The sequence below is a fragment of the Periplaneta americana genome, chromosome 12 (assembly GCF_040183065.1).
Source record: "Periplaneta americana isolate PAMFEO1 chromosome 12, P.americana_PAMFEO1_priV1, whole genome shotgun sequence".
NCBI lineage: Eukaryota > Metazoa > Arthropoda > Insecta > Blattodea > Blattidae > Periplaneta > Periplaneta americana.
The window spans coordinates 51,800,715-51,828,468 of NC_091128.1; the positions used below are offsets into that span (position 1 = coordinate 51,800,715).

Below are 27,754 nucleotides of genomic sequence, written 5' to 3' on the forward strand. Positions count from 1 at the left end.
GATTTTTTGTGCTGAATTCGAAAATAATCTCCATTTTTCCCCATCACGTCAGATTTTCAGACAATTCATGAATAACTAGAAATGAAATTATACCTTTGTGAAACGTCATAAAAATTATTTTCAACAAGAATTTTGTTTGAGAAAAACTAGCCCACAATTTGCTATTTGTCACTAATTAATCATTAATTAATATTAATTAATAATTATAAGCACTTTCATAACCTTACCTCAATTTTGCACTTCAAATTTTGTCCTCCTTGACCTCCTTGCATGTTGTTCAGAGCAGTCCCTTTTTAAAATCCAGCAATACTCCGCAATGTTTCCATTATGAAGCAAAACACGTTGAAGACTTTTCTGAGAAGAATCTATGAAGAACCTCCACTCTTTGGAATTATAGTTTATGTTATAAAATTTTAAGACGGCAAGGATGTCTTGGAAATACACTAAATTTTCTTCTTCAGCAAAAAAAGGGACAAGTTCCTTTTGACGATGCCAGTACCATGAAAAATATGTACCTTCAGCCAATACTTTCTTTTCTTTTAACCTAGAATCTAATAGTTCTGCTGATTCTTTAGGCAAATTTAAATCCTTCACTAAATCATTAAGCTCACTTTGATTAAAACATCTATCATCACCAGTATTGCCTGGGTCATAAGTATGATCCACTGGAGATTCAGTTCCAGTGCTTCTGGATCCAGATGGCAGTGTATCTGATTCAGGGGGTTGCGGAACGGGAATATCAGGACCGTGAGGTATGGGCCGAATGGCAGAGGGAATGTTAGGATATAGAATATCTTTCTTGTTTTTAGCAGTATATCCAGCTACCTTAACTGTACAAAAATAATAATTGTCTCCATGATTCGTAGGTTCCCTCCAAATCATAGGGATACCAAAGGGCAATGAATTCCTTTTTACATTTTTCCAACTCCTCAACTCTTCAACACAACTACGACATACTTTATGGGGGCATCAGGATTTGTCCTGGTCTCCTAACTTAATGCCAAAATATTGAAAGTAAGCATTCTTTACAAAAGTTACTGTATTCTGTCTCTGTTTTACTAACGTATATGACCCACATATATAGCAAAACAATTTAGATCATTTACACAACCACGTTTCGACATTTCTATGAAACAACACTATTATGTTGTACTCTCGCAGAAAAATGAGAACTTACACACTTCACTTTTACACGACAACCAATAACACAAAACTGAACCTCTAATTTTAAAACAACCTTTGAAAGGGGATAGGCTTATTATCTCAGTAAGAAAATCTGTAGCCTCATAAGCTGGATTGCACTTCCATAAATAAATATATATACGGGACCCTATGTCATTTCTCTAATTCATTGTTAGTTTTAATAGCAATCTCTAAGAGTAAATATTTCGTTCATAATTTTTTATGACCTGAGACACTAAACATTTCAACTTCCTGTTTATAGATAACGTTGGGTGCAGACAGATAAAAATCTCCAAGAATAAACAACGGATGTCTTAACCTCGGTTCATTTTAAGGGGAAGGGTACAATTTTGTACATCCCTTAAGGGCGGATACAGTCAGTAGATTTTAATAAATATTAAATACAAACATAATAAAATATATAATGTCACATTTTAAGTAATAAATTTTAAATTATAAGCTGTCGTGCCTTTTTAACAAACGACAAGCACACTGTAACATTACTATATTACGAAAAATACTGAAAACATAAAATTTTGAATTGTAAAAAATTCTGACGTGGTACGCGAAAACGGTTTCATTTTTGCAATCAGTGTGAAATTGTGAATCAGAAACGCTCATTTATTTCAAAACAACAAAATCCATGCAGAACGGTGTTATCATTTCCTCTTCTGCTAACAACGACATATCAGCAAATCTTATATTATATTATCTTATATTATATTATTTCATTTTATATTGTACTGTATTGTGGGTCGCTATCACCACGGCATGGCGCGTCCTCAGGTTGCAAATAGAGGAGACGGCCTCCAGATATGGAGGGTAGCAGCGAATATATTGAATAAGCAGTCATGGACAGCAGATAAGGGGTGGTCCTCCAGCTTGATGGTTGGACGAAGGGCTAACAACCCATCACCGTAAAAAACAGCTTGTTACGAAACCTTACAATAAGCCTCGAACACAGAATAGGGACCGATGGCGGGCTTATGTGAGGGCGGCAATGAATCTGCGGGTTCCTTAAAAGCCGTTTGTAAGTTGTAAGTATTATATTATATTATATTATATTATATTATATTATATTATATTATATTATATTATATTATATTATACAGTGTTACTATAAATGATCTTTCCGATTAAAAACTTGAATAACTATCGTTAGAAGACACTTAGGAACATGATATTGGTATCAATGGAAAGAAAAACTCAAATTTTTTTGTTATCCATTCGGTTAAATCACATGTGCTACTCTTAAATCAGCAAAAATTAGAGAACATGAAATTGGTATCAACAGAAACAGAAACCCTAACAATTTTTAAATGTTTTCACTGTAAAACATGAAACAGAAAGAGAAATATTTGGTTCACAACAGTAAGTAAGTCACATGTGCTCAATGTGAGCTCCTTGTGTCACACGACACACATCAAGTCTGTAGTCAATTTCCTGCCATACACGTTGTAGCATTGGACCATCCACCAGTGCAATGGCCTCTGTGATGCGGACACGAAGATCCTCAATGGTAGGTGGTAATTGTGGCTGATACACTTGTTGTTTTATAAAATCTCACAGAAAAAAAATCACAAGGAGTGAGGTCGGGGGAACGTGGAGACCAATGCAAACATTCTAAATCTTCACGACCAGCTAGTCCAATCCACGTTGGGGGATGTTTAATTCTCTACTGGCTTTTATGGTGGATTTCTGTGGACTTCGTGTGAAACTTTCTCTCACACGCTCCACATTTACCTCACTTACTGATGGACGATCAGTTGACTTCCTCTTACAAATGCATCCCCTCGTTTTGAAGTCAGCGTACCACTTACGGATACTGGGCCCACTGGGTGGATCAACACCAAATTTTCTTCTAAAATTGCGTTGTACAGTGACAATAAACTATGATATGTAAAAATCTAGCACACAAAATACCCTCCTGTCTTCGTTTGCAGCCATTTTTCTGTTATATCGTCTCCTAGCTATGAAATTAATAAATATGCGACAGGTTCACCAACATAACAAAAATATTTGAGTTTCTCTTTCCATTAGTACCAATATCATGTTTCTAAATGTCTCCTAACGGTAGTTATTCAAGTTTGTAACCTGAAAGATCATTTATAGTAACACTGTATTATATTACATTATATTATATTATATCATATTGCACTATTATATTATATTATATTATATTATATTATATTATATTATATTATATCGTTATTATTATTATTATTATTATTATTATTATTATTATTATTATTATTATTACAACTATAGTCCCGACGCTGTTATTTCCGGCGTGATTCCGCCTCTTTGCTTACGTCTTAGAAAGTGAAGGCTCTATAAAGTCTAGGTAGGTAGTATCGTTCGCCATTTTTGTTCTTACGTTCCCGAGCTACCATACGAGGAATCTATTTGCCACACCGTTAAACATTATCATGTCGTAGCTGCTATGATAATAAATCAAACGAAATGTAATTCAGCAAATAATTGAGAGGCAAATAACGTCTTCGTGTGCTTTCTGCGAACGCCAACGAAAGAGCTAAAATGGCGGACGATTATATTAAGTATTTATCGAGCCTTAAGAAGTGAATCAGCGAATCACAAGACGCACACGTTTAAATGTAGCCGACCTGCAACGCGATTGGCTGCCGGAAATTAGAGCGACGGGACTTTGTTTATTACTACTACTGCTGCTGCTGCTGCACGGTGGTATGATATCGCCAAATAAGCACAAGACTTGTAACACAATAGGTCTAGACAAACGTGAACGTGAATCTCCACTAACTTAATGCGTGACAATCAAAATGTGTGCGTTTTTCTTTCTTATTCTCATCTTACCTTGATCAACAGTTGCGCAGTGGCGGCCGCCGGCTTCTGGCTGCATTTTATCGTGTACATTGTCAGATAATTCCCAATCTTATCTGTAAACACTCTTGCGATGATCAGAGATGTGGCTTCTTTATCTGTCTCACCTAACCAAGGATTTAAATTAGTTACCAGGTATCAGTTGTCGCGGTGGAATCACTTTTAAAAGCACGGAGATGCTCTCTGATTGATGCTGTTACTTCTCATAAAACTGCCATGGGATATTTCTTCACTACACCAAATTTGCTGTTAGATTTTAGACAGCTACCTGCTTCTCGCTCAGTTCTGTAATCGGCACATTCTATAGGAAAAGAAACTTATGAGGAGATAATTCCCTCCTGCACTCCTATTTTCCCCACACAGTCCACCATAGATTATTATCTCCGAATAATCACTGCAATTTCAAGGTGAAGTGGACAAGAAATGGTATGGAATTTCGAGAGGGGACACTGCGACCCAGGACTGCGATCTTTCACGATATATTACCCAGTCATGTCAACTGTTGCCCATAGGCACAAGCGCGCGCTTTAGAGCTCAGGAGAGCCTGAGTGATTTACAGCGGAAAGGAAAAAGACAGATGAAAGAGGTAATATATGGCGCTTGGTCGAGCTGTATACAGGGATGGCTAGCATTGATTCAATGGATAATAGGAAGAGAACTTATTAAAATTGTATCCATGTTAATTTTTAGATTTGTCTGAGAAGAATAAGTGCATTATAAGAATGTAAGTTTTAAGTTTAATGCTCATTTTTCACAAGTTTGTTTTTTTTTTTATTCAAAAGGAATATTTTCTCAACTTTTTTTTTTTATAGAAAAGTGACATTTTCAGATATAGGACTATTTATTTAGTAGCCTTACAGGTATGAAAAATGTTTTCGTAAATGTAATATACCGTAAATACGTATTACTGAAGATAGTGTATTACAAATTTCGAAAGTATTCCCATGGACAATTAATGTTTATATGGAAATGAATTAACAAAGCAACTACTGTTACATCATAAGCAAAAGATATGTGCCCGTATGTTGTAAAAATGTCAGCTCTATAGCTTCAGTAGATATCAAGAAAATAATTTAATATTGTAATGATAGGCAGTTGCGCACCAATATCACCTTAAAAGCATAATGCGATAAGAGTTTTGTTATGGAATATTAGTTACACTTAAAAACATATGCGGTACCTACGTAACTTTCCTTTGTACAGTAATATTGTTTTGATTAGTTGATTGATTACTTTTAAAAGGCTTTAAATACCATCAATATCATATCCAACTTACCATGTCATACTCAATCACTTTTTTTCTTCTGGATATCACTTTCTTTATGAATGATATGTTTCATTCGCTTGGTATAGTCTAGTTGTAGGTACTATGGAATTTACGTGAATATTCTTTCTTAACTCTATCATGTTATTAATGTTTAAAACACAAGTGCAATATTAAGAAATTGGTGTAAATACTTCTGTTTTACAGACAATATAGACAATATCAAATAGAAAGAAGCCATGTAAAAATAACGACATTAAATTTCGCGTTCCGTGTGGTTTGTACACCACTGTTTTCTTAATCCAACAGATTGCTTATTCCTCCTTCCATAAGTAGCGCTTGATGCCCGTACACGACGTCAAGGTCAGAAAAATGCGTTTGCTTTGACATCACTGCTGTATAGTATAGATTATCTCCGAATAATCACTGCAATTTCAAGGTGAAGTGGACAAGAAATGCTATGGAGTTTCGAGAGGGGCCACTGCGATGCAGGACTGCGATCTTTCACGATATATTACCCAGTCATGTCAACTGTTGCCCATAGGTACAAGCGCGCGCTTTAGAGCTCAGGAGAGCCTGAGCGCTTTATGGCGGAAAGGAAAAAGACAGACGAAAGAGGTAGTATATGGCGCTTGGTCGACTGTATACAGGGATGGCCAGCATTAAATCAATAGATAATAGGAAGAGAACTTATTAAAACTGTATCCATGTTAATTTTTAGATTTGTCTGAGAAGTATAAGTGCATTATAAGAATGTAATTTTTAAGTTTAATGCTCATTTTTCACAAGTTTGTCTTTTTATTCAAAAGGAATATTTTTCTCAATTTTTTAACAGAAAAGTTAAATTTTGAGATATGTTTATTTAGTAGCCTTACAGGTACTGAAACAATGTTTTTGTAAATCTAATATATCGTAAATACATATTACTGAAGTTAGTGTATTGAAATTTTTTAAAATATTCGCATGGAAAATGTTTGTAAGGACATGAATTAATAAAGCAACTACTGTTACATCATAAACAGAAGATATGTGCCCATGTGTTGTAAAAACGTCAGCGCTATAGCTTCAGTAGATTTCTAAAAAATAATATAATATTCTGATGATAGGAAGGTGCGCACTGACATGACTTTAAAAGCATAATGTGATAAGAGTTTTTTATGTAATATTAGTTGCACTTAAACATATACCTAGGTAACTTTGCTTCATACTGTAATATTGTTTTGATTAGCTTGTTGATTACTTTTATAAGGATAAAAATACCATCAATATCATTCCAACTTATCATGTCAAACTCAATCTCTTTTTTGGGATATCACTTTCTTTATGAATGATGTGTTTCATTCACTTAGTACAGTATAGTCGTACTACTATGGCATTTATATGCATATTCCTTCTTAACTCTTTATTATGTTATTAACGTTTAAAACACAACTGCAATATTAAGAAATTGGTGTTAGTACTTTAGTTTTACAGACAGTATAAACAGAAAGAAGTCATGTAAAAATAACGACATAAAATTTCACGTTCCGTTTGAAATTTGTGCACCACTGTTTTCAACAGGCTGTTCATTCATATACATAATCCTTCCTCCTTCCATACCTAGCGCTTAATGCCTGCGCATGACGTCAAGGTCAGAAAAATGCGCTTGCTTTGACACCACTGTATTCCGCTAACCCTCAACCTAAGCGCATTCCCAAACCCACACTGGCTGACTACACTAAGGTTCGCTGCGTACCCAGGTTTCGAGCAGGTAAGCCCCTCATCCCTAGGCCAGCCCCCTCCGTGCGTCGCCAGCCGGCGGCGTTCGGAGAATGCTATGGAATGTTGACGGAATGATGTAGACGTCTAATATAGGAAAACGGGAGAACCCCGAGAAAAACCCTAATTGTGACCTTGTCTGCCAAGTGTGTCACTATTGATTTTTCAATGAAAAAGCCCAGACCTGACCGGGACTCGAACTCGAACCGTCTGCGTGACAGCCTAAAGCTCTGATCACTCAGCCACCGCAGGAGTTAAGTGGAGCAAGGCGTAGGCCTACATACCTATTTTTGCGACTTAAAGCACGCAACCTATTGCTGTTTTGGCCATCACTTCTTAGGAAATTGGGAGTGTCTTCATCCCAATATAGCAACCGGTTAGTTGATGACTTTGCATCCATTGCTCGGTTATCTAACGTCGTTGTGACAGGTAATATCGATATGGTATTTTGACGAGCTGAGTTCCAGGTTTCGCAATGGGATTACCTGAGATCCTCTTTACGTTCATGGCAAACCTCGAAAAAAAACCAACCATAAAGGATTCCAAACGAGATTCTAACCCACATCCCAGCGACAGCGCAACCTCGGAGTAAAATACCCTATCCACTACAACTAGACTAAACTACCCTGTTACCCTCTTTGTTTTATAGCTCAGTGGTCTTAGAGTTATTACGCCTCCTGGTACGGAAATGAATAGGGATCGTACTTTGTCCCATGAGGCTAATTGTAACAAGGCTAGCTAGATACATAAAATTATGTAATTTGTTTGTTATTGTTCAAAATATAATTTGAGCATTTAAGGTTTAAGTAAGTTGTTGGTGGCCGATTAATTTTTTACGTTAAAATTAAGTAGTTTAGAGTACTTTCAATTTCAAATACATTTGTACAAAACTTACAACTTGGCTGTCGCCCTGTCTAATAGACAATGAATGAAAGTGAATTTCATGGACCAAACGATCTGCGATACTGACGTACTACTTCCTCTTTGTTTTAAAACCCGACTTTAACTTTCACATATCCTCGAAAGTTTGTTATTGTAGTGTATATACGTATGTTGTATATACGTATAACTTATATACATGTGTGTACCTATACCAATGTATTTTGTGTGTTATTCTTATGTATACTGTATATATAGTTACATATACATGTACATAATAACAATAAACAAAATACATACCTTTATGTATCTAGTCTTGTTACAATTAATAATAATGTATACTTTCAGTTCATCAGTTCTTATATACTCTTCTACTCGTATGTTCAGAAGAACAATATTTTTACCCGGAAAATGTTCGTACTACGTCACAAGATGCAACTGGAGCGAATTTGAAATATGGTACAGTATCCCTTACTGTAATTAGTTTCATTCTTTGAGAACTATTGGGACTCAGTAGATTGAAATATGTATTCGAACAATAACACTAGGGAACAAATTTAAACTTTTTTTGTATACTTGGACGAAATAAGCTAATTCTTACGTAAACTGGCTCACTGATTTCGAAAATGTCAATTAAAATTCTCTATTACGTACAGTTTTTTTTTTTTAGATATTCTTATTTCTTCTTATTTACAAATTTATTTTTTGCCACCAAATCGTTATGCTTTAATTCGGCACAAAGCTAATTTCACTATTAAATACTACTGAAAAATAAACAGAGCAATCACTGTAGACGCAGTTAAATGTAAAAATCACATTTTGACTTACCCTGAAACTCTCAGGAGTGCTTCGCTGAGGCCGATTCCCTCTTATATTCACATTTGTTCTCCCGTTTAAGGAACCAACAGTAGTCTCCTAACATGGCTGTATCCCAGCGTCCGTGGTAACGTCTTTCCATGTCAGAAATATCCTGGTGGATACGCTCACCTTGCTCATCACTTACAGCACCAAGATTTCCTGGGAAATGGTCAAGGTGAGAGTGCAAGAGGTGAATTTTAAGGGACATTCGGCAACTCATTTCTTTTTATGTCCTTAATAGTTCAGACACTAAAAATTCATAATTGTCTTCTTTCTGATTTCCCAGAAAGCCCTTCACCACTGGTTTAAATGACTGTCATGCTGCCAATTCAACACTTAAAATCTTAGATTCAAAAGCACTGTCTTTCAATAGTAGTCTAATTTGAGGTCTAACAAAAACACCTTCCTTTAATTTCCCCTCAGCCATCCTGGGAAAAATTGTTCTCATATGTTCTAATGCACTTCCACTTTTGTCTAGAGCAGAAAATAGGGAAGATTGCAGATGCTGGGTTTGCAGTGAAAGACCTGCCCTTGGGCAGAACACTATGTATGTATATACAGTATGTAGATATATGTTTATGTATGTATGTATGTATGTATGTATGTAGCCTATGTATGCCTATAGGCACCAAGACCAATAGCTGAGAGTTCTACAGTGTGTATCGAAAAAAGTGGACAAAATTTCAGGTATGGATTCCTCATATTTATATGAGACGACGAACTGCAGACTGTATTCAGGCAGGAGGTGGGCATTTTGAACAGTTCATCTAAGGGAATGTAAACAGAATGTATCTTAATAATTCCAGAAAACAAACGTATCAGAGTGCACTATGATCAAACTTGCAAGGCCTGTTCAGAAACCAAGCGTTTTCGGACCTATGTTGACATAACCATTTTTTTTTCTATACATATGAGGAATCCATATCTGAAATTTTTCCCACTTATTTCAATACACCTGTAGGGATATCAGAAATGGAAGAACAGTGTTGGGCACACCGCAAAGTATACGGAAGTGGAAAATGTCAACTATTCTAATAAACAAGTTATATTATGGTGCTTTATGAAATTAAAAGATATGCATTTACTCGGAAGAGTGAATATTTAAGCAGAGAACCAGGTTTCACATGTCTGCAGGACACTCATATAATCCTAGAGTGCAAACTGTACTGCGTATTGCACAACTGCATACCTGGACCTCAAGTTATTACCAATACGGAGTGAAAGATTGCCAGAGACATGTCCCATAGTACTTTATACTTTGGCACAAATTGGAGGAAGGCATCCTATGGAAACGAAAGAAAACCAGGCACCAAGCCTAGAAACTGTTGGTCTCTCTCATCCATTCTAGGTTTCTCGATGCTAGTACCGTGCTCCGCACTCGAGGAACAAAATGTCTAAGAGCCACCTAGAACGAGTCTGCTGACAAGGTGTGCAAAAATGTATCGTCTTCTTATTCACGAAAACTCATTTCGAAAGCAGAAATCTCTCGCTCAAATCGGGCGTAGAAAACGCTAAGGGTAATTCATTTTCTTGGTTATCATTGATTTTTTACTCATGGGCACCGATTTACTTACAAGAACCTTACACACACTTTTCAGAGTTACCAGCTGTTACGGGAGTATTAGGATCAAGGTTTTCTCCCGTTTCAAATCATCCTTGCTAACCGATATCGGAAGGGGTGGATAATCATTGAAAAGACGTCTACAGCAGTGGATAGTGAAGCATTATACTACGGAGAAATCACCTTTGCGCCAATTCTTCATTACGGAAATACAATAAATAAAAGAAGCCAAAAATATAATATAATTTGCATAAAGTATTACCTAGAATCACTGGAACGAATTTTTAGAACATTTGTTTTTTGTCAGAGACTTCATTGAATCGGGTTTTGAAAGCTAAGTTTCAGAGTTTAAGAACGAATCTTGGGAAATACAATATTGATGGCATCTTAGGTGACATCAAATGATTTGAATCTTGGCGCATATTTAAACTTCCAAAAAACAAAAAACAACAAAAAATTATATACATTTGAAAGCTAACATTGGACTGGCTGAATAAAAATACCATTATTCCTCTTTATTGGGTGAGAACAGGAAACTGTTTGGGATTGTGATAAGATCAGCTACTGAAAGAAGTCTGTGAGCAGTAACTGAACAACAAGCACTACAGAGCACAGTATAAGAAGAATTCTTTATACTGTGTAGGCCCTACAGAGCATCTGGTCAGTGAAGGATAGGAAAGCTTCTGGCTGTGGATATGTTCCAGTTGAATTCATTAAATGTGGACCACTGCTCTTACAATACATGTTAGAAACTTGATACACGCGTGTATCCGAAGTAAAAGTAGTCTATACTTAAGGAATGAAAGATATCTCACATTGTTTCACTGTACAAGGAAGGACATATACTAATGAGCGGAGGAACAGATACCTCAGTGTAAGTTGTACGATGAGTAAACTCTATATCAGTTCTCAAGTATCTTCTTGAAAAAGAGATGGTAAATATTGTTAGTGACGCACAGAGTAGCCTTGCATCAGGTAGGTCATGTTTAGATACCGGTACTTTGTTTGCACTACATCAGCTGGTAGACAAAAGATAATAAATAAAAACACATACTTTGCTTTTACTGATTTAGATGAAGACCATGACTCTGTTTCGTTTGAAGTGAAGTACGGAAGATTTTGGACGCAACAAATGTTAATGCTGAACTCGCCGATCTCATTCGATAAGTATACACTACTGACGTTACATACTTCAACATTGCTGTTCAATTATTAGAGGCTATTATACTCATTTTCATGCGATTTAGTTCATAGATGTCGCGACTTTTTAGCCGCTCAGAACAACACGAGCCATTTGAGCTTAAGGAACAGTTGTAATGTTAAGATTCAGTCGCTGTTAGTTATGGTAAGTTAAATATTACATGTACCAGACAAAATATCGTAGCCACGAAGAAGATGAGACGTATGAACTTGGTCGCATAAAAGCATTATACAGGGTGATTCAGACCACCCGTAACAGTAATTTATTTCGGAAACTAATTCATTAAAATTTTCGAGAAAAAATATTTATAACTAAACCACATGTGAACTTTCACTTGAGCTTAATTTCATCAATCAGATCTAACAGGAAGTAGGGTCAGTGGCGTATCACTTTAAAATTTCAAATGGGAGTATGGGTCAAATAGGGCAGCATTTGATAGAGCTCTTCAAAAGAAACAACTTTTATAGGTAACGTTTTTATTAATTCCTATTCTTTCAATGAGAAAACGTACGAAAAGGTAATGGGTGATTAGGACCACACGTGTCATTTATTTCGGAATCTAGCGCATTAAAATTTTCGAGAAAAAAATATTTATTACTAAACCACATGTGAACTTTCACTTGAGGTTGATTTCATTAATCAGCTTTAAAAGGAAGTAGGGTCAGTGGCGTATCACTTTAAAATTTCAAATGGGAGTCCGGGTCAAATAACGTACCATCTGACAGAGCTCTTCAAAACAAACAACTTTCATAGGAAACGTTTTTACCAATTCCTACTCTTTCAATGAGAAAACGTACAAAAAGATAATGCCATCAATAATGAGATTTTTTTAATCTGTGTATTACAAATTGTAAACTTCCCCGGCAGAAGTTTTTTCCCCCTTTTAGAGAAGTAAAAATGAATAAAACCCCTAATATGTAGATTTATGTAATACCAAGCCATAATATGTAATGCGGGATAAATATGTAAAAATATGTAGTATCACATTTTAATGAAATGAAATAGCCTTTGGATTTCCCGTGAAGGGCTATGGCCTCCTAAAAAGGGAAGCTCTTTAGAGATCATGCGGTGAGCTAATCCGCATGACGGTAGGTTCTGTTCTACGAGTATATAAGTTTTGTTCGTCGTTCGTGTGTGTACACTTGCACTCTCACACGATACTTGCAAACTGTAGCGATCTCCATTCTTCTTGGTTCTTGGCTGTTCTGGACCACAGGGATCCTGCTAGGCTCTTGAAGAAGTCCGCCCATCTGGTCCCAGGTCTTCCTCGGTTTCGCCTCCCGATGCGTGGGTCCCACGTGGTGGAAATATGCGCCCATCTGCAGCCTTGAAGTCTCGACACGTGACCTCCCCATTTCCATTTCAGGCGTTTCCCTTGGTGTGCCATGTCTCTGGTGTTTGTCAATTGCTTAGGTCTGGTGTTGGAAATCTTGTCTCTGAGGGAGAGTCCTAGGATTTTCCTCTCCATTTTGCGCTGGCAGATCTGAATCTGCGTCTTCTGGTTCACGGTCAGTTTCCAGGTCTGACAGCCGTACAGTAAGGTTGGGAAGATACAGGATTGCAGCACCTCCAGCTTTAGTTTGCGGTTCAGTTTCTTGTCGAGGAGTATGAATTGCAGTGACCAGAAAGCTCTCCATCCTGATGCAATTCAATACATTAATGATAATTACAAGATTCGCAAAGATATGTTATTCATATACGGTAGGTTGAAAAGAATATAATATGTAGGCCTAATTACATAAAAATCCGGCCCCTAATTATCACCCATAGGAAGTAAGGAAGTAAGTTTCCAATGACGGCGACTTAACAAGAAGTTAAGGAAGTTGACTAGAGAAGGGGAGAAAATGTCAAGAAGACGCGCATCAGAGTCGGGTTATATTAAGACAAACTCGAAATACCTTCCGGACCGTCACTACTCTATATGCTGGTTCACAATAAACCGGAAACGAGAACCAGAACGAGAACGGAAAAATTGTTAAAATGTAGGCCTATATATTTAAATGTAAGTATTCACAACTAACGAGAAGCTTGCCGGATCCCGGGAACGGTAACGTGAGGTTGCCCAAGTTTCAACTTTGCCGTTCTCGTTTCCATCACAGTCTACTAGATTCATTCTGTTGCCATGGTAAAGCTATTTGCTTGTCGTGTATTTTGTAGCACGGAGGTCATGACAATTTCTTCTTCATCCATAGTTTCCAACTAACTCGAAAATTCAATAGAATCACTTTCAATATATGCTAACATGAATATGTGACCAGATTACCACGTGAATTGAATTCTTAAATATTCTGTGTCATGAATTCTGAAGTTGGTTAACCTGTGTTTATGTTGGCTGGTTTGTTTTCATGTGAGAACGTCATTGGTCAATTATACAGGGACATCAATTTATTTTTACTTCAATTTTTATTGTACCTGATTTTTTTAATGTACTTCACTCCCACCCCCTCTACTAGTGAACTTCCAACTGTTCTCCTCACAGAACCAAGCGTATACAGTCAAAGTCGCCTTAAGGTCGTAGTAAACACAAACAATACTCAGTTAGTGAGTATAGTGAGTTCAAGAAATATGTTCGCGTTTTCCAGTGACGAAAGAGCTTTCAATATTGAATCATATTTTCGCACAGGTACTGTCGTCCGTTTCCCTACGTCGCATCACGATTTCCCTCACCCGCAACTGTTTAACATAACAGAATTAAAAGTAATTAACTGTCACGTGATTTCCCCCCTTTCTACAATTCTGCAACATAATCACTTGCACGGACAAAAGATAGCATGTCTGAGTAATTTTATCTTTTCGGATCGGGCAGAAGTGAAGATTGAATTTACAGTACGTAAGGTACTCTTTTACAGAGTAGGTACAGAATTATTTCAACATGAGTTACTGGTACGAAGGACGAAACTGGTAATTGGAATTAGGTACAATAGTCTATAGTGCGATAATATGCACATTAGAACTGAAGCCTGTATTGAAATGAACGGCCACCATTTTCAAAAGTGTTTAATTATCCATATTATGATTATTTTTCAATTTACCTTCATTCTCTATAGTGTACGATAATGTACTGTAGACAGTATACCCTATACACTGCATAATGAATACGTCCACATGGACAGCTCAGTTCGTGATTAAAACACTTATTGTTAATACTGTACTGTATTTTGATTAAACAAAAACCTAATGGAAATTATCAAACTCAAAAGCGTGATATTTTCTAGTTTACGTAAATGGATGAACTACTTTTCTTCCCTCTTATACCTAGTAAAGTGATTTGTTTGTATATTACGCCAGTATCATCGAACTCCAGTCGTGGAAGGAGGTAGCAAACGGTGTTTTCGGTTCTCAACAAGGTATAGCCAGGTTGGTCAAAATAAAATTATGTCCCTGTATAATAGATACAGAATTATTTCAACATGAGTTACTAATACGAAGTACGAACCTGGTAATTGGAATTAGATGCAATAGTCTATAGTGCTATAAAATGCACGAAAGAACTGAAGCCTGTATCGAAATGAACGGCCACCATTTTCAAAAATGTGTTTAAATATCAATATTATGATTATTTTTCAATTTAACTTCATTCTCTATATTGTACGCTAATGTGCTGTAGACAGTATAATATACACTGCATAATGAATACGTTCGCATGAATAACTCAGTTCGTGAGTAAAAACACGTATTGTTAATAATGTACTGTATTTTGATTAAACAAAAGACTAATGAAAATTATAAATTCAAAATTGCGATATTTCCTAATTTACGTAAATGGATGAACTACTTTTCTTCCCTCCTATACCTAGTAAAGTGATTTGTTTGTATTTTACACCAGAATCATTGAACTTCAATCGTGGAAGGGGGTAGCAAACGGTGTTTCCGGCTCTGAACCATTAATCCAAAGATATAGCCAGGTTAATATTAAAAATATTAGTAAAAATAAAATGATGTTCCTGTACAAATATAACATAAGATTGCGTAATATCGACTTTACATATCGTTATTGTCATACATATCGATATGCATAGCCATTTCCGTTCTTGGTTTATTGAGAATCAAAAATCTTCTCTTTCACGTCCTCGTTTCCAATTCTCGTTCTAGTTCTTGTTCCCGGTTTATTGTGAACCAGCCTTATCAATCAGAAGTGAAGGTTAGCTACCTACCTGAAGTAGGAGCACCTTCACACAGGGCTCATATAGAAGTGGAAAGGACATCGCAACGTTCCAACAGTTCTAGATAATGGTGTTTTCTCATCGAGGAAGGCCGCGGACTGTAAAAAAAATACTCGTGAGGCAAACCAACCTCCGACGCCCATCACGAGCAATTGGAAGGAGGAGCTGAGAGCATTCAGCCGGGCCCTGCATTGCAGCGAAGTTTGGAGCAACACAAAACGTGGTGAAGATGGCCGGAAGGAAGTATTCGTCCAAGGTTACTGATTTCTCTCATTCAGTCTGATATAAGTCCGGTGTCTGTCATTAAGTTCAACATTCGTGACCGGGTCATGTGACTCTCGCCGGGTCGTATCGATTAGAAGCAAATTGCGTCAGTGGCGAGACTGATTGTGAGTGGAAAGTATACGATTGTAAATAAGAGCAGAGAATATATGTATTGAGTGTGAGTGCATGCATGGTCATAAAATAAAAACATTTACATGCGAAAAACGCGACATACGTTATGGGCATAAATAATCATATTACGACCCCTATCGATGCCTATATCAAGGCATTGCTAACGGCTTACATGATTTTCCCTTTTATATATTGTCTTCTTGTGTCCCATGTAACTGATGACGTGATTGGTGATTACTGTGAATACTTTATTTAACCGATAAGGGGTTAGCTACAGCTTACAACAGTAAAACTTTTGGAAGTATTCAAAATTTTTTTTCCTCCATTACTGTACCTTGTACAGTAATGAAAATTGGTATGTGTGAAACACTGTCTTTCTGCTATATGAAAAAGTATATGAAGTTGCCGAAGCAGGAATGGTAGCCTATATGGATTCTGTCGGCTGTAGGGACCGGTCGTTAAGGGAGTCATATGGTTGGATCGGTGCCTATAGCGGATCTGTAGCACGCAGCTCATTCCATATCGAGGGTTAGCGCAATAGATCTCAACAGGTCGCAGTGCTGGGCCATCCGTGCCCCCCTCAGGTTCATTGATATGAACAAAATACTGTATTCTCACATCGTAAGAGCTTCTGTTAGTTTTGCGTTACTTGAGTTACAGTTTTACCAATATTAAAAGGAAGTAGGGATTTGTAATGGAGCTCATAGTGCATTACTTGCTTAGGAAGTAACCAACAGCACCCTGAAAAAGAAGAGTTTAAGCTGAAATTGTGAAACATGTCCCATGCGTACAAAGGTTCTAGGCTAAGACGCTTGCCTGCTGATCCGGAATTACGCTCGGACTGATTACTTGGTTGGGTTTTTCCGAAATTTTCCGAAACCGTTAGGCAAATATCAGGTAATATATGTCGAATTCTCGGCCTCATCTCGCCAAATACCATCTCGCTATCACCAATCCCATCGACGTTAAGTAACCTCGTAGTTGATACAGCGTCGTTAAATAATCAAGTAAAAAGAAAAAAAAAAAAACAAAGGTTCTACCTTATCGGACGAAGTGGAGGTGTTGAGAAGGAACCGATTCTTTAGGCAGGTTGACGCGATATACACTCGCTCCATGCTAGTTTACTGGGATGCGAGATTGGTTGACATGCAGTCATGCAGTATAGGGTATTTCAAAAGTCAGTTCAAACATTAAGGGTGCTATTCATAGACATTTCGCAGCACGCGCTACGAGCGTACTAAGCTAGCCCAGGCTATCCACTGGTTACTTGTACAGAATTCAAATCATATCCTATCGCTAACACTGGTTTATGAATACGAAAAACGCTGATCATCCACCGGAAACCCGCGCTAAAAATGACTATGAATACGGCCCTAAACCGCTATAGGGTGCTATTTGAGATAGGGAAAAAACAAAAACTTCACAGTGTTGGGCAAACAATGGGGTTTACAAAACATTGGAAAGATGTCTGCCGTTCTCTAGTTCAACGTACAGCATTCTCTCTGCGACACCATGCACAGCATTTTTCAGATAATATCTTGGAATATTGGCAATTTCTTGCGACATGGCATCTTTCAGTTGCAGTAGGGTTGTTGGATGTGTCAGGAAAACTCGTTGTGTAAGATAACCCCACAACCAAAAGTCGGCCGGATTGAAATCTGGAGATCGCGGAGGCCACATTATTGGAAAGTGCCTACTGATGACTTTGGTCGAAAAACTTACGTTATTCACGCGTGTTAACTCCATCTTTAATATTTAGTAGGTTATTTTACGACGCTTTATCAACATCTTAGGCTATTTAGCGTCTGGTTTCACTGCCAGACGCGCTAACCGTTACTCCACAGGTGTGGATAATAATGGAATAAGACAGACTGTTACAGTAAACGGGGAGCGCTACTACAGCATGTTACAGAATTTCGTCATCCCTAGACTGAGGAATCACGATATGGAAAACATAATCTTCATGCAAGATTGCGCTCCACCCAATATCTTTATCCCTGCAAAACAATTAATTACACTGATGTGTGGCCATCGTGTCCATCAGTAGGCACTTTCCAACAATTTGGCCTCCGCCATCTCCAGATTTCAATCCGGCCGACTTTTGGTTGTGGGGTTACCTTAAAGATCGAATTTTCCTGACACATCCAACAACCCTACTGCAAATGAAAGATGCCATCTCGCAAGAAATTACCAATATTCCAAGATATTATCTGCAAAATGCTGTGCATGGCGTCGTAGACAGAATGCTGTACGTTGAACATGAGACCGGCGGACATCTTCCCAATATTTTGTAAACCCCGTTGTTTGCGCAACACTGTGATGTTTTTGTTTTTTCCCTTTCTTAAACATTATAATATTTATAGCGGTTTAATGTTTGAACTGACTTTTGAAATATCCTGTATATCTAGGTCCAGGGCTGTTCATGTAAGAATTAAAACTGAAGTGAAGGACAAACAATGACCGTAGAAAACCATGCAATCGAAGGAACATAATTATTACTCTTCTTGCGACTCGCCTGATAGTATCTGTAATTGCTCACTTTTGCAACTTCTTGAGCATAGGCTCTATGGAAGTTTTTAATTTTATTCTTTATTCTTAACTTCCGACCATCCAAAAGTGGAATAAGTTATTCTTCTGTTGGATTAAACTATTCATTGAAGCAGAGTTTGAGTCTTAATTTTATAATTCTCTGCTTCGGAATTGCAGTGGTACTCGTATTGTTCATAAAGCTCCATGATGGGGAGAATAACATTATCGCGTCACATTCTAGTCGCCATCTCGTAGAGGTCACTCGCACGAGTAAAAAGGTGGAGTCCCTCGATAATAATTGAACTCTGTAAAAAGGTTGGCTTTCAATTTACTCCACTTGAAATGACTATTATTCTCGCCTCATAGGAGTGCAGGAGGCCACGAGTACACCATAACAACGATGTAATCACGTGCTCTACAAAGAACCAGTCAGATTCAGTCTAACTTGTACTCTTCTAGTGTAAAATTTACTCTTGCGGCCTTTCTATTGTATTATAATCAGCGGCGGTGCGTCAATAAGAGCACAAGAGCACTTGAACACCTTGTTTCCATTAAAGCAAGACTAGTTTTATTAATACCGTATTGGCGTAGTGGGGATGTATAATATCAGGATCGACTATTTTAAACTTCCCGCATCTTGCATAAACGTCTTATGTAAACTTGGCAACATCCGTTCACGTACAAGCCGTGCTCTTTTCATGAAGGTTACAGAAATTTCACGCATGCGCGGGAGAAAATTGTCTTTCGCTGGCCTCTTATGATTCGTCAAAAGCACAAAGCTTTAAGTGAACAGTGAATCTATCCTACAGATGTCAGGTGCATCGATTCCTATCGTTTACGTGCTATATCTCGAGGAGAAAATTTAATTAGTCTGTATTGTAGCCTGCAGGTGTCAGCATCTCACTGTCGGAACGTTTACTTTAAGTGGATGCGTGTACAGTGCTGCTACGAGAGTGTAGTTCGTGAATTACTATACTTCAGTGTCGGCATATAGCATAATTTGGCTTTCAAAGACGTGCTGGCTGAATGTGATGGTGTTATGAAATTAAATATCTGTATGGTGGTGTATATTATTTAAGAATAATATTTACTGGCATGTATTTATAGTAATCAATCTATGCGAATGGGATTACAGTACTGGTATAGCCTACAGTGTATCAGTGTGTTGTGAATCAAAATATATTACTGAACACACGCTTTTGTAAATTGTTTTATGTATTAATTTTTAACAAACGTAAACAATGAACTCTGTTCAAGTAATTTTGAAGAGTAAAGAACTGGGTAAACTGGCTTTCCAGGAAAAATTGGAAATAAAAAGACTAGGTTTCATTATTGTTATTATTATTATTATTATTATTATTATTATTATATTTTGTTTTTGAATTTATATACGGTTTTTTCGACAGTGAAACATTGGAATCATGACATTTCATATTAGGCTAAAAACGTACGATTTCAAATTCTCTTCGATTTTGGAACACAAAATTGTGAACACACATAATATTTTATCACGAGCCGCCACTGATTATAATGAAAGGTAATAATAGTTTGGTATTGTTAGTGTTATATAGTAACGGTCTTACTAATAAAAACTCTATATACAGACGTTTAACTGTGTTATACAATGAGTAGCTCGTTTATAAGTCGTGTGTAAATTCCTTACTAATAAATCACTATCGGTACACTGCCCTGCTAAGGCTAAGTGCCGTATCTACAAAAAGCAAAGTATCGAGAAAAATGAGTTTAAAGTTTTCTGTACAGCCCCTTTCGATTTTTACGTGTGATTACATAATTTATATGGTTTCTAGCTATATACGACATTACAAAATTACTGAAACAAACAAAAATTACATTAATTCAGCCATTTAATAGAAACTGCAGATACCGCTCTTCAACACAGCATGACTTAATATATAAATATCTGCCTTAACTACAAAATGCCGTATGTTGCCGCCTGCTAAGGAGAAGTGCGGTATCTGCATAAAATTAAGAAATGGAAGAATAGGCGTCCAGAACCATAAGGGCCCAAAGTACGGAATCGAAAAATTCACATTAATTTATGATATTAAAATTATTATTCAGATTTCTGATATGTTAGGTTTTGATTTGTTCATGGTTCAATCTTATACATCCCACAATATCTATTAAAATATATCAGAATATGCATATATGCTAAAATATACAAATTCACCATAGTATGCTTTAGGCCCTTATGATTCTAGGCGTCTCTTATGTTGAAGTTCTGAAGTTGACGATTCTCTATTTTAATTAATAATGCTACATGAATAATATGCAATAGCAAATGCAGAAACCCATTAGTAACAAAAATTGAATACATATGATAAATCCTTTCTAATTATTTCGCAACATGACATTATGAGAGACAAAAAAATCACAATTTAAGTCATGAACAAAATTATAGTATTAACAAAGTAATATTATTAATAATAATCAATCTTTAAACATAAGTATGCACAAAATATTTACTGTATTAGTATATGTCGCCAGAATTTAAGTCTGTTTTCTGGAATGCCTTCTTTCAAGGTGATCTCAATTCTATCTCTCTTCTCAAGATCAAATCCACTGGGCTTATCCAGATGTTCAGGGAATTGCATGCCATGTCTTTTCTGTGCTTTCTTTTGCAGGAAATCTAAAGTTTTGTAACTTTCAGTTTCATTATATGTTGTTTTGTACTCCAATACATTGTTACCTCTCACTGATTTCACGTGAACGATATCCTTGAGGTAAGGTAGTTGTTTTGCAGTTTTTTTTCTGATGGGCAGTGTACTCTTTCCTTTGTGGAAGTTTGTGTGATCTATCTTTATTAGTACCATTTTTACATTATTTTATCTTGACAAGGGTCTACAAAATCGTCAAAGTCGTATGTTCTTTTCTGCTTTTTGAGAGACATTTTGATCTTGGTGATGAATACTGTAAGCAGAATAAATGTGTGTCCTGGTTCAAAACAGAAAAGGTTGATTTCTTGGGCAGCTATTTCCTTAGAATTCACCATGAAGACCAAGAAAGAATACAGACACCAGTTCTTGTTCTGGCTTGAACAATTATCTACCCAAATTACCATATTTTGACATCTCTGTGTCTTTCAGGAACATGTAAAACGTACCTATAATACCTTCCTTATTTCGTCCTGTAATAGCTTCATTCCAAACAAATGCAAAAAATTTCAATTTAGATTTCTTTCCCACTGAAGCGAACGTCTCATAAGCTAGAATTCATAAGTTGACTTGCAACACTTGAATTAAAATTTTCATTTTCTATCATGTTGGATAAAGAACATTTTTCCAAAGCTAATTTTACTAATTGTTTAGATCTAGAAGAAGAAGAAGACATAATTATAATTGTTTTAACACAGATTGCTGTTTAATATAACACTGACAGGTGCATAGTGAAGCAGAAAGCGGCATGTGGATAAAAGGAGTGTGAAATGCTAAGAAAGACCGCGGTATATACTTGGTACTAAGCAACAATGCAGTATCTGCAACTCACACACCGCACTTTTGCGTAGCATGAGAGACATACTGCAGTCTTGCTTAGTTTATCTAGCGATTTTGTGCAGATACGGCAAAATGAAAAACTTATATTTCATTTGTCATTGGAGATACCGCATTTTTATCTAGTCCAATGAATTTCTGACAGTACAAAACCCTATAAAGTGTGAAAACCCCATTTTTCAATTTTCCTGCAGATACGGCACTTTTGCTTAGCAGGGCAGTACATACGTCGTGTATAACAGTATAACTGTTACACAGCTAAGTTATAATTTCGTCATTACTTCATTACGAAAGGTAATAGAATATCTGAGGTTTTCTATTATATCTATCCAGCAGAGCGCTCTAGTGTGCCGTGTTAAGTATCGATAGTACAAGTGGCTCTGTTCGATTACCACACTATATTTCGGTCAAAGAGTACAAGCTACAGCAATCATCATCATCATCATCATCACGGGTTAGGCCGTCCGGCCTGTTCCGTCCCAATAGTTAATTAAACTCTAAAACTGGTCACTCCATCGTTTTCTCGGTCTTCCTACATCCCGTCGTCCCATGGGTCTATAGTGTAATTACTCCAACCACGAGAAAGTCTCCAGGGAATGAAATTAAGGGGGGGGTGATGCTGTGAATGAATGTTGATGTCATAAGATCGCACACGTGGGTACTCATATCTCTATTGGCTATCTCTCAAAGCACAAACCACAATACATTTTATACTACCCTAGTTACAAAATTAGATCATTGTTAATCTCTTGGTCTTTTAATCCCTCCATACAGGAAATAACATATGGAGGAGAGCGCATGATATTTAAACTGACATTATAACTCTAATATTATCTATCTACTTCGCTCCAATAGATGACGCAATAGTAAGCACATTCCTTTCACGGTTTATCTCCTGGTTGGAGAACAGTAGTTGTGCAGTTTTCTTGGAACTCTGTCTGATGACATTCTCTCTACATGTTCGTGCCATCTATTTATATAGTTATGTGCTACATCAATTATATTTGAAATGCCTGATTCCTGTCTAATGTATCTGTTTTGTTTATGATCTAGCAGTGTATATCCTGCCAACGGTCTCAACAATTTCATTTCTGCTGCCTCCATTCTTCTTCCTTGCTGTTTAGTTACGTTCCAAATCTCTGAGCCATATACCAATGTTGGTATGACCATTGTTCTGTAAAACTTCAGAACTGTATCTGTCCTTACCTTCTTAACGAAGGTTCTTTTAACTGTTCCTACTATTTTTTGAAATTTTAATATATTTTTTGTCAAAATAATTTGTATTGTCATATGATAATGTGCAGCCTAAATATTCAAAATGGTTCACTTGTTCTACTGGTTCATCATCAAGGATTATTTTTAATCTTATTGGTGTTTTTACTTTGAATCCCATGTCTTTTTTAAAGAAATATTTAAGTTAAATTCTCTAGCTGTTGTGTTCAGGTTATATAGGGCCCTCTGTAGGTTATCTTCAGAATTTTCAAATACTACCTGATCATCTTCAAGGAGTAAGGTGTTCGAATATTCCTTATTTATATTAAAATTTGATTTTAAATTTATCTGCCACTGTCTTGTGACTTCGTCTATATAAAGGTTAAATAAAGTAGGCGACAACGAGCACCCTTGTCTTACCCCTCTTGTTATTTCTCTAATTTCATTGGTGATACCTTTGTTTAATTTTATTTTAATTGTAGTATTTTTATATAAACACTGTATTGTTATTATTAAATGTTTTGGGGTTCCTCTCGCTATTAATATTTCCCATATTTTTTCTCGTTTAACTGTATCGAAGGCCTTTTCATAATCGATGAAAGCTATGCAAGTTGGGATATTATATTCTCTGTTGCTACAGCAATATTATTCTAATTATTCTGTGCTCTTTGGTTTATTCTTCTGTGGTTACAAGGCAACCATCATCATAAAATGACAGTCGATTACAAACAGCTTAGAGGGACGGCCATTTTTTCTATAACTTATATACAACGCTTAAACAAGGGGTTTCGTGTATATAACTACTGCAAAGCAATTCCCATTGTATAGTTACAGACTGTTTATACATCCATCGCTTATGTATGGTTTATTAGTAAAGTTTTCTGTCTCAAATCTGCATAAGTATCATATAAAAACTATACACGGTTTATTAGTAAGACTGTAATAGTATAGGTTCCTTAAAAACCAGTAAGTAAGTAATAGTATAGTGATGGCTGAAGGAAACTTCAAGAGAGCAGTACTGAAAATTCAAGTGAGGAGACTTGTGTACTGCATGACGGAAGCTGGCTTGTTAATGATGAACATCAAATGTCAGGAGAGAACAGCAGCTGCCTGTAGTGTCAACATTCGCTGGATTCCTGGTGTGGCAAAATAAAGTGATGAACAATATCATACCATTAACTTTTCTTATGCTCCCATTAAACACAATTGAAGAAAAAACGTTTGCAATTTGGATGATTTCCAAACGATGTAGTAGGGCACAAAATAGGTCTATTTGAAATGCATGAGACGAGAAAATTCGCATCCAAAAGCAGAACTACCATTGTGCCGCTTTTCTTTATTTCCCACAACACTGAACAATAGGGATGGGCAAATTTTGACAGAAATATTATGTTGATGCATATGTTCATAGCGTGGTTGTTCGTAATCACAACACAGAGTTGTTAGGGGATTGTTTATCGTTTGTTATTTGAAATGGTGTGGTTATAAATACGCCTTGAATATTTGCAGATTTTAAAGAAGTTTGTGCTATTTGTGAGCTAAAGAAAATGGAGAGTGAAGTGGAAAAAAAGAAAACTTCCGACATATTCTTCATTTTGAGTTTAATAGAAGAGCAAAGGCAGCGGAAACGGCTCGAGACGGGTAGAATACCATCGGAGAAAGCACTGCAAGAAAATGGTTCTGTCCTTTCAATACACAACACCAAGTACAAAAGTATAAAAGTTAATATTCATTCACACAAGATGATATTGCATCTGGTGAGATAAAGAAGCCAACGTGTACTACGATTTGCTTCCCTGGAATGTAACCATAACTACTGATGAGTATTGTCAACAATTTAGACGCTTTGCGGCTACAATTGAATAAACACGACCGAGAAGCCTGCATCAAATATTTGTGCACACACACACACACTCCGCTAACATGGCGAAAGCAGCTAACCAAGAGCTTGGTTAATAGGTGATTTCTCATCCCCCATATTCTTTCGCTCTTGCGCACTCAGATTTCTACCTTTTCCGTTTTCTGCCCAACAATCTTCAATGTAACTCCTTTGATAACGAAAATGCTTGACGACTTCTTTAACTCCAAACCAGCAGATTTCTTCAGACACGGAATCGAAAAACTACCCCAGCATTAGCAGAGAGACATAGATAATGAAGGAGAATATATTAGTGATTAAATTCTGTCTTCTGTTCATTTCAAATAAGAACTTTTGTCACAGCGAAGAACATCTACATCAACTCAATAATTACAATGAAATTGAAAAGTGCCCATAATTAATTTTAGAAACTGTTCAAATTTCTTTAAATAAACATATCTCTTCTCAGTTTTAGTAACAATCGTGGAAAAACGTAATAACTTTTAGAATCTGTTTTATCACTGTAGGAGTGGATTTATTATATAAAAAAACCCTGATTCATAATACAGCAATTAAGGTGCTTTTTGAAGCCATAAATAAAATTCGAGTGATTATGTACCCCATTTTCATTCGTATTAAAATATACGTGTGTATTATTATGTACCGTAATTATGTCATTTATAAATAACTAGCTGAAAGCACCCGGCGTTGCCCGAGTTTTCCTTTCTGCTACTATTTTTAATTAAACTGGTTATTAAATTTTCGGAAATCTCGGAAATCTAACTGTCGACAACCAAAACGAATTGGATGAATCTTTACTTAACGTCACTTACATGACTTAATGAACTCCTTAGCCAAATGCCTGCCAGGGTTAACTCAATTTAAAACAGTTGTAAATCAGGCACCGAAAAGAAAACATTTCATCATGTGCCTGACGTTAAACTGTTGTTTTAAATTTATATATTTATTTGTTTTTATTTATTTATTTATTTATTTATTTATTTATTTATTTATTTATTTATTAGGCCTTCTCTTCCACACCGCCAGAAATACAAATAAAGTAATAGAAAAATCAAACTATAAACAAAGTAAAACCCAACGAAAATATCATTCCTTTTCCTCTTTCTGATCAGTTTCAGCATCGAATCAATATATACATATATAATTTAATTTATATTGGAAGATTTTTTACCTCTTGACCGCTGTACACTCACTTATATCATACCCAGTTTTTTTAATAAAACTTAAAACTATATCTCATAAATTCAGAACATATATTAATTCTAATTTTATAGACAGAATACAGATACAATATAAACTCGCAATAATTCATTTTTTAACATAAAGACTAATATTCTGAGAAACGTATAGGCCTAGTGGTATTTTAGAAATTAAGAGATTTTTATTTCCACAACGCTTAACATATTACACTTGCAACGTGATTATAGAGATATAATTTTGCAGCAACACATTTTCGGACGTGAACAACAATATTTTGAGACACGTACATTTTATAATTAATACACTGTTATTTTCGGTACATTCACATACTACATTAGCAACATGACAAAAGCTTATTGATGTGTGTATTTTTTTTTTTTCACTTCTTTGTATAAAATATAGTTGAGGATTGAATTACATAAGTTAGGTCAGATACAACATTGTTCATGAGCGGGATAGTTATGTACAATAGAAGTAATTTAATACAGTTATATGAACACTTTTTAATGATTGAATAAAATTAATAAAATCGGTTAAAAACCAGACATGTTTCGGAGGAATGCTCCTCCATCTTCAGTGGTAGTACCACGACGCTGGTACAGATGTTCGACCGCGTAACGAAGCTTAAGGAAGACTTCCTTAATTATTCATGATGTGTAACAACAATGTAATTTAATTTCGTGTTAAAATTTCCATGGCCTAGTCAAAGTCGATGTTGAATACAACAGACAATAATAAAAAAAATGACTGTAGAAGATTTTTTATTTTAATGTTACACATGAATATTTGATCTATTTATTTTTATTTTTTATATTTTTAATTAATTTTACATCCATTTGCACAATTTTAATGTACCATATGTTTTTCTCCTGGTTATGAAGGTTAAATGTGCAAATTTTGGCACCTATCGGTCAAATCGTGTAGATTTGTATAGAGAACATTCACACATACATATATACATACATACCCACATTCAATTTTATATATTAAGATTTATACTGCTATTTACTAAGAGTAATCATTTAGCTTACCTGGCGCTTAAATAATTGTTTTATTTCTTCTCTCTCGTTTATAGCTGCTTGTAGAGAAAAAAAGATTTTAAAGTACGATAATTTGCTGTTTTGGATGCAAACTATATATTTTAAATATGTGTAATTAAACAAATTCAATTCGAAAACAAGAGAGAAAAAGAAGGTTGAGGCAGCACATTGTAATGCTGGAGAATATTAATATTTGTGCGCAGATATGAGCTGTCAGGGCATGTTAGGCAGACATTGTGCGGAGCGCCTATTGACACACGG

General features: G+C 36.1%; 1 protein-coding gene across 4 annotated transcripts in view; it reads right to left on the reverse strand.

Moving 5' to 3' along the window:
- Window positions 1–27,754, reverse strand: part of LOC138710424 (uncharacterized) — a 314,477-nt gene that overhangs the window by 180,466 nt on the left and 106,257 nt on the right. Inside the window, exon 1 of one of the 4 annotated variants that reach the window (XM_069841313.1) lies at window positions 8,771–8,927. The exons of 2 other annotated variants lie outside the window; for them this stretch is intronic. The gene's annotated coding sequence lies outside the window, so the exon portion shown is untranslated. Of the gene's footprint in view, window positions 1–4,014; window positions 4,133–8,770; window positions 8,928–27,754 lie in introns of those variants that run through there. One more of the 4 variants, XM_069841312.1, reaches the window with a different exon arrangement.